Genomic DNA, 11,979 nt, shown 5'->3' with positions numbered 1-11,979 from the left:
AGGTGCTGATAGTTGGAAGTTGATTGGCAGGTCCTTGAGTCATCTGCTGCATTAAGGAAAATAATGTGCTAAAATACTAGCTTGTGGACGGAATCACCAGAAACTTAGGCCACTTGCAGTCAAGTAGTCTAGAAAAATTCCCCAAACTCCTTCATGGAATGCGTTTGTGATCACTATCAGGTACCCCCCTGCAGAGCAGTGTAAGCTGCACTTAGTGCATCCGCAGAGTTATCCCTGGAGATAAAACACCCACATAGCACCTCTGCTCTGGCTGCTTCTGGCATTTGATCTTGCTGTAATTCGCCTTTCTGCCAGAGAGTTGCTTTAGCCCCTCTTCTCTAGAAATCTGATTGGCAACACATAGGTCATTTGCCTGAACTTGAGCTGCGAGAGAGCCTGAAAGAGTGAGTATCTGGAACTTTAGCTTCTGTGGTGGGAGGCACTCTCTGCCATCCCATCAAAGCACACAAGTTTGTGAGAGGTGATTCTGGAAGCACTGCAAAGGAGTGGAGACACTGATTCTTTGGAAAGAATAGCAGATATCCATGATAGGCAGTTAATGTTTTTTAAGACCCAGTTTTAAGTGACTCTGCTGGACTAGTTCTCACAAATAAGCCATGCAACAGAGAATTCCATCAGGAAGGGCAAAAGGGCTGTTTGGTGGGAAGTCTCCACTTGAATTCAGGAGGTGCCCTGATTCCTTCCTTCTTAGACTTAGCTCAGTCTTGTTTTAGTACCACTGTTGTTTTTCTGGGTCAAAATTCTTAACTCCCCTGGCTTTTTCCTTTATGTCTCTTTTTCTCTTTTGACATATAAGAAACTTTGCTGTGAGAAGCAGTCTTTCTCCAAATGCATCCCTGGGGTGCCATTAAAAGCCTAGAGCAGCAGCCTCTTCTCCCTCTATTGGGTCTATGAGTCACTCAGTTGTTCTGTGCATCATGAACCTGAGCCTACCCATAACCCTGTGAAGACAAGTCATTTTGACAGAGCTGCACAATGGACCAATTGCACAATGGAATTGTTTGAGGCAAAGACAGAGGTAAAATATGCAGATAAGAAGGAATTGACCTCAGGGGAGCCTATACTCTCATGGAGTCCATAAGCTAGCCAAGTGTATAAGTGATTATGCTGTAAGGACATAAGTGAGGAACACTTTTTTCTTTCTCACTTATACAAATGGGGAGAGGGACAAGATTACCTCCTTTAGGGTTTGGGTCACAGGTAACTGAGGACATCTGAACAGCTACTACTTGAGGTTTGGGAAGAATTTGGACACAAGAGTTGTTGAGATGCGGCACTGCTGACTTCTACTGAAACCAAATCAGGAACATCGGGTATGTGTCTGAGAAAGATTCGATGGCCTCATTTGGTCAGAATATTTAGTGTGTGGAGAGGAAGAGGGAGACGTGGACAGAAAAGTAGCATGCGAAGTTATGATGTGCAGATCAAGTGCCTGATGGAAGCCCCCTAGGACCTATGGAGAATGTGACCCTAGCTGAGACCTAAGCTGTGTGTTTCCTTTCATGTTCAGCAAAGTGCCTGCTCTTCTGTCCTTCTGCAGGCATTTAGCTAATTAATTTAGCTCATAATAGGAAATTAGAAATCAAACTCTCTTCAGACCAATATCACATTCAAAGAGGAAAAGATTTTGCATGCACCAAATGTTGAATCGACATTATTTTACTCAAGACTGATTTTTCTTTATGCTCTAGTCTCACATCTTTCTGAATATCTCAGTTTTATAGTGACAAGTACCTTGCAGATAATGAGACAGATAGAACTGTTCTGAAAAACATAAAAGTCACAAGGCTTCAAAAGAGTGTCTCTCATATGCTCTTTTGATTTCTGCCACAACTTAGTAGTTAAAATAATGCCATTATACCAGTTTCCACTAAGTATGACAAACTGTTCTAATTAAGCCATTTAAAACAACAATTTTATTCCTAACATATGTGCAACCAAATGTGTTTTTAAATTAATTTTCCATTGCTCTTTTGTGCAAATTAGAGCTTTCATCATTGCAAATGTGATTCTGTAAAATGAAAATACTAGAAACCAGAATTTGTGACGAGAAAATTAATTTCTTGCTTATTGAAATTTGCACCAGCAATATGTTATATAACAAAGAAACAACAAAATATAAAAATTCACTTCCATAATAAAAGTACTAATTTTTAAATGGTAAAAATCTAATACATAATATTTTTAAAGCAGAAGTATAAAAATTCTCTTAATTATATTATTAGTACACAGTCCTTTAGAAAATGTTAGATTAATTTCAGAGTATTTTTCCTTCAAATGAAGTTGAAAGATGCTTTTCATTCTCCATTTATTTTATCAAACCATTTGAACATTGATATGTGAGCTTGGCTTAGGTGTTTTGGTGCTATACAATTATTTATATGGCTTCTGTGTTCCCTGTTTTTTAACTTATTTCCACAGGGCATAAGCCTCTAAAATCTCCAAGTTTAAGTGTGAGTATTTGGTGAAAATTGTGAATTTTGCAGTAGTATGATGAATAAAATGTGAAGAATTTGAATTATACCATTTCGTCATTTGTAGTAACAAAAAAAAAAGCCAGAGATAAAATTTCATCTTATTTCACAGTTCCTTTTACCTGGCAAACTCCCTTGCCACCAAACTATGCCAGTATACCAGCCAACTTCTTTCAGCTGGACTATTGTCATTGGTCTCCTCAGTGATTTCCTTACAATCATTATGTCCTTTGTTCTGCTCCTTCTCTCCAAAGCAGTCTGAGCTATCTTTTAAAATTGAAAATCTAATAGTATCACTTCACTTGCTTAACACTTGTCAATGGCTTCTTATTGCTTTTGGAGTAAAATTGAAAAATATTAACATGGCCTAGAAGGACGTGGATAATATAGGTCTTATTGAGGGCTGGAGCCTTTCTCCAGACCTCTCTAAAAAATGTCTTTGTGGAGTCTCCCACACTCCACAGTTTCTCAAATATTCCATTCTTTCTAGAATGCTTCCCTCTCCTTTCTTTTCTTCTTCTTCTTCTTTTTTTTTAAATATTTATTCATTTATTCATGAGAGACACACAGAAAGAGGCACAGACACAGGCAGAAGGAGAAGCAGGCTCCCTTGCGGGGGGCCTGATGCAGGAACTTGATCCTGGATCCTAAGCCCAAGGCAGACACTCAACTGTTGAGTAACCCAGCTGTCCCCTTCTCTCCTTTATTTCTTAGTTAGCAACTAAATATCCTTCAAATTACAGAACTAACCACACCACATTTCATTTCAAGTCTTTTCCTTTGTTACAGACTCACATAGAGTCATCCATGTCCCTTCCATTGACAATGTTGGTTTTAATTAGTTACTAGCAGTAATTTGTGTGATTATTTGAATAAAGTCTCCCTAACTAAACTGGGAGCTCATGAACGAAGGAATTATGTGTGATTTTGATCTCAATTTCATCCTAATTGTGTAGCAGAATAACTGGCATTTATTACTATATTTAATGACTTTTAAAATATATTAAAACCAAAACAAAGATACAAACAAACAAACTAGAAAACCAAATCCAACAATGCATAAAATGCATTTCATACTATGACCAACTGGGATTTATTGCAGGAATGTGAAGTCAATTTAACAGTTAAAAACCAAAGTAATACATGATATTAATAGAATTAAGCACAAACAAATGATTATCTCAGAAAATTCAGAAAAAGCATCTGATAAGATCTAATACTCTTTCATGATTAAAATGGTCAACAAACTAGAAATAGAGGATAACTTATTCAGTCTGATAAAGCATATCTACCAAAGACCCACAGCCACAAAAGGTAAAAAACAAAACAAAACAAAAAAAAAACAAAAACAAAAACTGAATGATTCTCATTTAATATCAGGAACAAGCCAAGAATACCTACTCTTGACTATGCTATTTAAAGTTGTGTTAGAGATCCTAGACAGGTTAATTAGGCAAGAAAAGGAAATAAAAAGCATCTTGATTGAAATGGAAGAGGTAAAATTAGTTCTCTGCATACGGCATAAACTTAAACATAGAAATTCTAAGTATTCCATTAAATAGCATTAGACCTAGTAAATGAGATTAACAGTATATTAGAATAAAAGATGAATGTATGAAAAATAACCATGTCTACTTACTAGTAATAAAAATACATTAAGAAAACAAATTTATAACATCAAAAAGAACAAAATAATAATAAAGTTAACAAAAGGAATTCACTTGTACACTGAAAACTACAAAACATTGTTTAAAGAAATTGGAGAAGATGTAAGTAAATGGAAAGACATCCCATGTTCATGTATCAGAATACTTAATATTGTTAAGCTGGCAGTACTTGCCAAATTAATCTAAAGATTCAGTGTAACCCTATCAAAATTCTAGCTTGTTTGTTTTTTCTCTTTTGTAATATTGGATAATCTGGAGAAAAAACTTCAATAAAAATGCTAGAGATCCAAAAGAGCTAAAATATTTTTAAAAAGAAAAAAAGTTGAAATACTTAGTTTCTTTATTGAAAATTTACTACAAGTTTCAGTGACCAAGAGAATATTATATTCACCTAGGGTAGATGCACTGACTTGCAGAAAAGAAGTGAGTCCAGAAAGAAATCTTGGGTTGATGGTTAGTTGACATAAGTGCTAAACAACTAAACAATATTTTTTGATACATGCTACTAAGATAACAGAATATCCATATGAAAAATAATGAAGTTGGACTTATACTTCATGGTATACACAAAAGTTAAATTGTAACACAAACTTAAATATAAAAGTTAAAATCATAAGCACCTTAGAAGCAAACATAGGGGTAAACTTTACTCTGGGTAAGGCATTGGTTTCTTAGATATGGCACCTAAAGTAAAAGTAAATGCAAAAATAAAAAAGAGAAAGAAAAAAATAGGTCACATGAATTATATCAAAATTTCAAAAAATTGTTTTGTGTTTCAAATGATACCAGTAGGAAATAGACAACTCATAGAATGGGAGACAATATTTCTAAATCATGTATCTAATGGAAGACTTGTATCTATAGCATTTAAGAAATTCTTAGAACTCAATAATAACATACAAATAATTAGAAATGGAAAATAGATTGAAGAGACTTTTTTCATATAAAATATGCAAATGGCCAAAGAGGATATGAAAGTTGCCTAATATCATTAGTCACTAGTGAAATCCAAATCAAAACCACAAGATACCATTTCACTCCCACATTCATGAGTATGATAAAAGACAGACAATAACAAGTATTGTTGATGATGTGGAGAAATTGGAATTTTCAAACATTGCTGGTGTAATACAAAATTATGCAACCACTTTGGAAACAATATAGCAATTTCTCAAAAATGTGAGTACAGAGGAACCATATGACTCAGTGTCTTCCAAGAGAGTGAAAGCATTTATCCATGCAGAAACTTGTACATGAATATTAATAACAACATTATTCATAATAGCCCCAAATGGGGACACCTCAAATGTCTATCAACCTAAGAATAGATAAATAACATGTTACATAGTCATACAGAGGAATATTATTTGTCAATAAGAAGAAATGAAATTCTGGTATATGGTACAACTGGATGATCCTTGAAAACATTATGCTAAGTGAAAAAAAAAGCCAGTAATAAATAACCACATATTATCTGATTGCATTTATATGAAGTGTCCAGAACAGGCACATATATAAAGTCAGAAATTAGATTAGTGGCTGGTAAGGGATGGAGTATTGGGGAAGGCAGTGGATTTGAAGTTTCTTTTTGAGGGGATAGAAATGTTTTAAAATTTTTTGTGGTAATGGTTGCACAACACTGTGAATATACTAAAAAACACCTAATTGTATGCTTTAAAAGGGCAAGTTTGGGAACTCCTAGGTGGTTTAGTTGGTTAAGCATCCAACTCTTGATTTTGGCTCAGGTCATGATCTCAGGGTTGTGAAATCGAGCCTTCTGTCCAGCTCTGTGCTGGCTGTGGAGCCTGCTTAGGATTCTCTCTTTTCCTTTCCCTCTGCCCTTTCCCCACCTTAAAAAAAAAAAAAAAAAAAAAAAAAAAAAAGGATGAATTTTACAGTATGTGAATTATGTCCTAATAAAGACTATTTAAGATGAATGAATGAATGAATGAACAAATTAATACTAACACAATGTTATACATTGAAGATACTTTAAAATAAATATGAAAACTCTAAATACCCTGTTGTATACTCAGTGGATATAAAATGTAAACTCACCCAATGGCTATATTAATTAGAAATCTGCATGTATTTACAAAGCAAGTTTTCTAGAAGCTACTTATAAACAACAATTTGAATATATAATCTGTATGTGAGTATCATCCCTTAAGGAGCCTCTATTTTTTTTTCCCAACCTTGAAACAAGACTTGGCTCTTCATCATGGCTCTCTGCAATTAAAGCCACTACCAAGTTATCAGTGAGCTGTGTGGACATAAGTTTCCCAAATTATGTCATGTTCAAGGAAGGAGAGAAAATGGCTTAAACCAAACTCCAAACGGAAAATACCTTAATAAGTATATCCTTTGATATGTTAATCATCCTATAATTCCTTCTTTGGCTGTCGCTTGTTTATCTCAACTTTCCAAGTCTAAACCAGTTTCTCCATGCCTCTTTACTTATGCAGAATCTCTTGTTGATATCATAGATTTTCTGACCATGAGTGCCTGCCAACACACAGCCCCTGGCATACAGCTTCCAACTAAGTTTTTTAATGACTTTAGCTCAAGAAACTGCTGGTCTTTTGTTGCCTGTACACAAGAAACACTTTTCTATGTCTATATTTATAAATAAATAAGTGAATATTATGAAGGTATTTTGAAACACTGGCTTTATTAATATTAATTAACATGAACATAGTACATAAACTTTGCAGTTTAACTGAATAGCTATTTATTGACACAGTGTGTCAGATATCATGGTAGATGCTGAATATAGCCAAATATGGAAATCGTGGTCCTTGCATATAAGAAATTCACGATCCAGTTCTTTTACAAATATCTTCTATCACTGTAAGGAAACTAAAGCAAAATGAGAAAATTAATACTCAAGGTAATCATCTAATGACTGGCTTTCCAGGCACGGTTTCTAATAATAGATTTTTTTCTTTGACCAGTGAGTCACCTAACTATAAAACAGTGTGCATATAGTGTGTTTTTTAGGTTTCATAGAATCTAATGGATGCCATAGATTCCAAAAACATTTACTCAGTACACTTTGTATAGGTAATATTAACACTCATATCTGCCAGCATTCTTATTTATATAAAACAGAATCCACTATAGCCAATTAGAGTATTAAAGAATTGGTTACAAGGCAATCAACATTGTGAGGGAATTCTTTGTTGCAATAGTAAGAGGGACCAGTCTCATTTTGATGCCTAACAATGTTTCTAGACCCACATAACTCTGTAGTCCAGGTTGGGCAAAGAAGGAAGCAGAACCATTTATTAATTGCTGACTCAGAGTATATACTAGTTTCTTGAAGGATGATTCCAAAACATTTTAGGGTATATATCTTATCAAGGACTATGATTGCCTTTATTATTCCTATTAAGATTTTACTTATTTATTTGAGAGAGAGAGTGTACAAGAGAGCATAAGCAGGGGGAGAAGAAGAGGCAAACTCCCTGCTGGGCAAGGAGCCCAATGCAGGGCTGATTCCCAGGACCTTGGGATCATTACCTTAGCCAAAGGCAGATGCTGAACTGACTGAGCCACCTAGGCACTTCTTGTTATTCCTTTCTAGTAGTCTATAATTCAGATCGTTTCAAAGTGATGAGGTACATGACAAAGCTAACACATCCCATGGACACAAACCCCATTGCCTTACTTCTTTTGTAAAACTGAATTTCTTGATTAGAAGAAAGACTAGGAAGAATAATGTAGTGGTGAGTTATTACATTACAATATAGATATTGCTGCTTTTAGAAGTGTGATGAACGAAAAAGTCAAGATTACAAAAATGTGTTTATTCCAGTAAGAACAAATTTCCCTATATTAGGATGTACTTTATCTGTGATCAGGTGATTTGTTACTCAGTTGTTTAGTCATATGCAGGGTTAGATATTGCTTCCATTCATTCAGGCAAAATTGGTGGGGAAAAAAGTCATCTTTGGTAATAGCCAGCCTGTGTTTTTACATCTATACCTTATGTCCATTCCTGCTACCGTAGGCACTTTGTTAGTGATCATGAAGCAAATCTGGGAGTGGTTGGGAGAAAAGGCTTACTGATCAGCCTCTTATAGTAGTTTATTTTTCATTAACTTAATTATTAAGTGTATATTCAGCAGCTGGATGAACACTCATGTAGAGCAAAATTACTCCTAGATTGGACTCATTCCAAGAGGAAAATTTTCCAAGATTTTACCAATTCTCTGCTCTCTACTCACCCTTTCAAGTCCCTGACCATCCTGAAAAAACTGACTAGGTGATCCTCTTACATTTAAATGTCAATTATACTTTAAAATATATTTCCTTCTAGGAAAAAAATATTTTCTGCCTACAAAGAAGTTTTCTTTACTTTGTTGTCCTTCATTGCCATGCCAAGGTAGGGCTGGAACATCTTAGTCCACTTGGAGCAAGTGCAGACGTACTACATAAAACCAGTGCCAAGATAAGTTTATTTTCCTTTTGTCCTTGTTAGACTAGAAAACTCTGTATGGGGCTAAAGTTGTGTAAGGGAGGATGGGCAGGCAGTACAGCAGGAGCACACTGAGAATGTGAATCATCTGCTTCAGGATTTGTTCGTTCACGGCTATACCACAGCAGCCGCTTCAGATGATATGGAATGATCCTGGTTATGTCAGAATTTATGGCTTGCTGGATCAGAAAATACCCAGTTCATGATAGGCAGTTGAGGTCAGATGGCTACTTGCTATGTCATGGCAGGACAGTCAGCCTCCACTGTAGCCCAAGAATGAATAGTGAGCTACAAAAGCCTCTACTGTGATTCATCTAGTACAATTTGCCTACCAGCCCTATCATGTACAGATACTTCAAGCACCATTCAGTCTGCTTCACTAAAATGGCCAAATGACAAGACTGCTTACACCATAAACTGTGCCTAAAATGAAAACTCAGAGTGCTTTGCTTCCTGCCAATGACTGCTGCAATTTATAATTTTCAGACACAGAAGTTGACACAGCTTATCAACAACAGACATTACTACAGAAAATAGTGAGGATGAGTTAACAAATGAGAAAAATTTATCCAGGAAGGAAGGACTGAGATGCAAGAAATTATAATCAATGAAGAAATTGGTACATGTCTGGGAAAATAGGCATCATCAGTATTATTATCTAATTTGGGGAGTGAAAAATTCCAGTAGTAACATTGTGGGCAATAGTAACATAAACCAGAAAGAGAGGGTTGGTAGTAAGAGTTGAAGTGAGCTCAAATATTACTTGGATAGAATAGAAAAGATTTTGATTCATCTTTGAGTTATGTATGTGTGGTAAGCGTAGAATGGCAACCACTAAAATAATTGAAATATATGCAACTTCCAGAAGATACAGGGAGGAAATAGAATTTTAAAAAATCGATCTTGAAAAAAGTAAAATAAGGAAAAACAAATGATATACGCAGAATGAGACCCAAAAAAGCTCAAAACGAGAGAGAAATCAATTCATACATATGCATAATTATGCATACAAAGGAAATCGTTTCATAGGTAAGAACAAAAACAAAGATAGTGATTGATAAAATTGATCAAATTCAGATATATGTTGTATATAGGAAATGTAATTAAAAATAGGCACCAAAGTGATGAAATAGGCATCCTGGTGGTCTAAACTGTCCTTTGTGCCCCACTCCTCAACAATAAAATTTCGCATCCACAGATAAAAGTGTCTTTGGGGTGAGTGTGGGATCCAGCACCATGTACAGTAGGGCCCAAGAGGAGTCTTGTTCATCTGTGCATCAGTTACATGCAGATAGACCTTGATCCCAGCTATGGACCTTGCAGTGGGTCATGAAACCAGCGCTGGCCCCTCCCAGGCATGGTGCAGAAGGCCCCAGAGAACACTAACTTAGACAGTCATTCATGGACAAGAGAAGCTTTGTAGAAGCCCAGGTCTCCAGAGGAAAAGTTCCAGCATGTTATTAGAGTAAATAAATACATATGTGGATCTATTGGGGTGAGTAAGAGGAACAGTTTTATGTTACCCATATCACTCTTCCTGCAAGGCAGCACAGCTTAGGTGCTGAAAGATTTTCCTTGGCTCATGATTTATCCCATGGGAAAAAGGGAGAGTGTGGAGTAAGCATCCAGCTTTCTGAACTGCATGGGATGCTGCCAGAATGACTTAATTTCTCTCTCACGCCACCCAGAGTTCTAAGTGAGCCAATGAGCTGTAATGACCCGGGAACAGGAGGAGGCAGGAATAGTGGTAGCTAGGACTCCTGGAGGACATTGAAGAGATGTGGTTCTTAACTGTATTGTGTATTCTTCAAGAAGCCCACCCATGAGCTAGTGGGAATGCCTTACTCATGATCCTTTCAACTGGTCCATGGGCACCCCAGTGCTCTGCAGGCCTCATCCCCAATCTCACCCCACCCTATGGCCAGTTCTCCATCCCCAGAGCGGCAGAAATGAACTTTGGCAGATGACTAGTGAGCATACACAGGAATTTGATCAAATCTGCAGACCAGAAAAAGACCAGAAATTTCAGCTTTGGCACCACATTTGAGAAAACAAAAGAGAAGCTGTCAGCATTTGGCGTGGTGCACTGCAACATCCAAAAAAGGCATATAGGGCTAAGATTTCTGCCATAAGAGGGCGCAAGAAGTATAAGGCAGGTATACTTACAGAAGATCTGACATAGTCTCAGAACATCATTGCTGATGGAATGTTTTTCTCTCTGAAAGGCAGTAAATACTGGAGAAGGGTGACTGCTACTTCAAAGAATGTGAAAAATCAAGGTAACATGACACCACCAAAGGATTTCAACAAACTTCTGGTAACTGAGACCCAAGACATGAAGAGCTGTGATTTACCAAATAAAGGATTCGAAATAGCTGTTTTAAGGAAACTCAGTGGGCTATAACACACAAAGACAAGTCAGTGACTTTGGGGAAAAAATAAATGAACAAAATGAAAAGCTTAACAAAGAGACAAATATAAAAAAGAACCAGATAGAAATTCTCGAGCTAAAAAAATACAATTAATAAAAAGTGCAATAGAGAGTATCAACCATAGAATGGATCAAGCTGAAGGAAGAATATGTGGGATAAAGACAGGAACTTTGAAATAATCTCTTCAAATGGTAATAAGGAGAAAAACATGAAAAAGAATGAAGAAAGCCTCTGTGGTATGTTGGATACCACCAAAAGGGACCACTTATGAATCATCTGGAGGAGGAAAAGATAGGGAGAAGGGAGCAGAAAGTTTATTTCAAGAAGTAATGGCTGCAAACTTACCAAAATCTGGGAAGATGGAGTTGTCCAAGTTCATGAGCCCATAGGTCACCAAAACAATAAACAAAAAAAATATTTTTCAAGACACATTCTAATAAAACTATCAACAATTAAGGACAAAAAATATCTTTCAAAAGAGGTAAAAAAAAACTTGTAAATTACAGTAGAACCTGCATAAAGCTATCAGTGAATTTCTCAACAGAAACCTCACAACCTGGGAGAAAGTGGAATAATATATTCAAAGTGCTGAAAGAAAAAAGTTGTCAAAAACAAATATTTAATCTGGAAAAATTATCATTCAGATATGAAAGAGAAATAACACTTTTTCAGAAAAACAAAAGTTGACAGTTCAACATTCTTAGACTGCCTTACAGAAAACACTGAATGGAGTCCTTCAAGCTGAAATGAGAGGATGCTTATAAGTAACATGAAGATATATGAAAATATAAAACACAACTGATAAAGGTAAATATATAATCAAATTTTAAAAAATCTAACACTATAATATAGCCACTAATCTATATTATAAGGTGAAAGTACAAATATATTAAAAATAATTAGAA

This window comes from Nyctereutes procyonoides, unplaced genomic scaffold (genome assembly GCF_905146905.1).
Source record: "Nyctereutes procyonoides isolate TBG_1078 unplaced genomic scaffold, NYPRO_anot_genome, whole genome shotgun sequence".
NCBI lineage: Eukaryota > Metazoa > Chordata > Mammalia > Carnivora > Canidae > Nyctereutes > Nyctereutes procyonoides.
The sequence above is the reverse complement of the archived record's forward strand: the minus strand, read 5'-3'. Positions refer to the sequence as shown.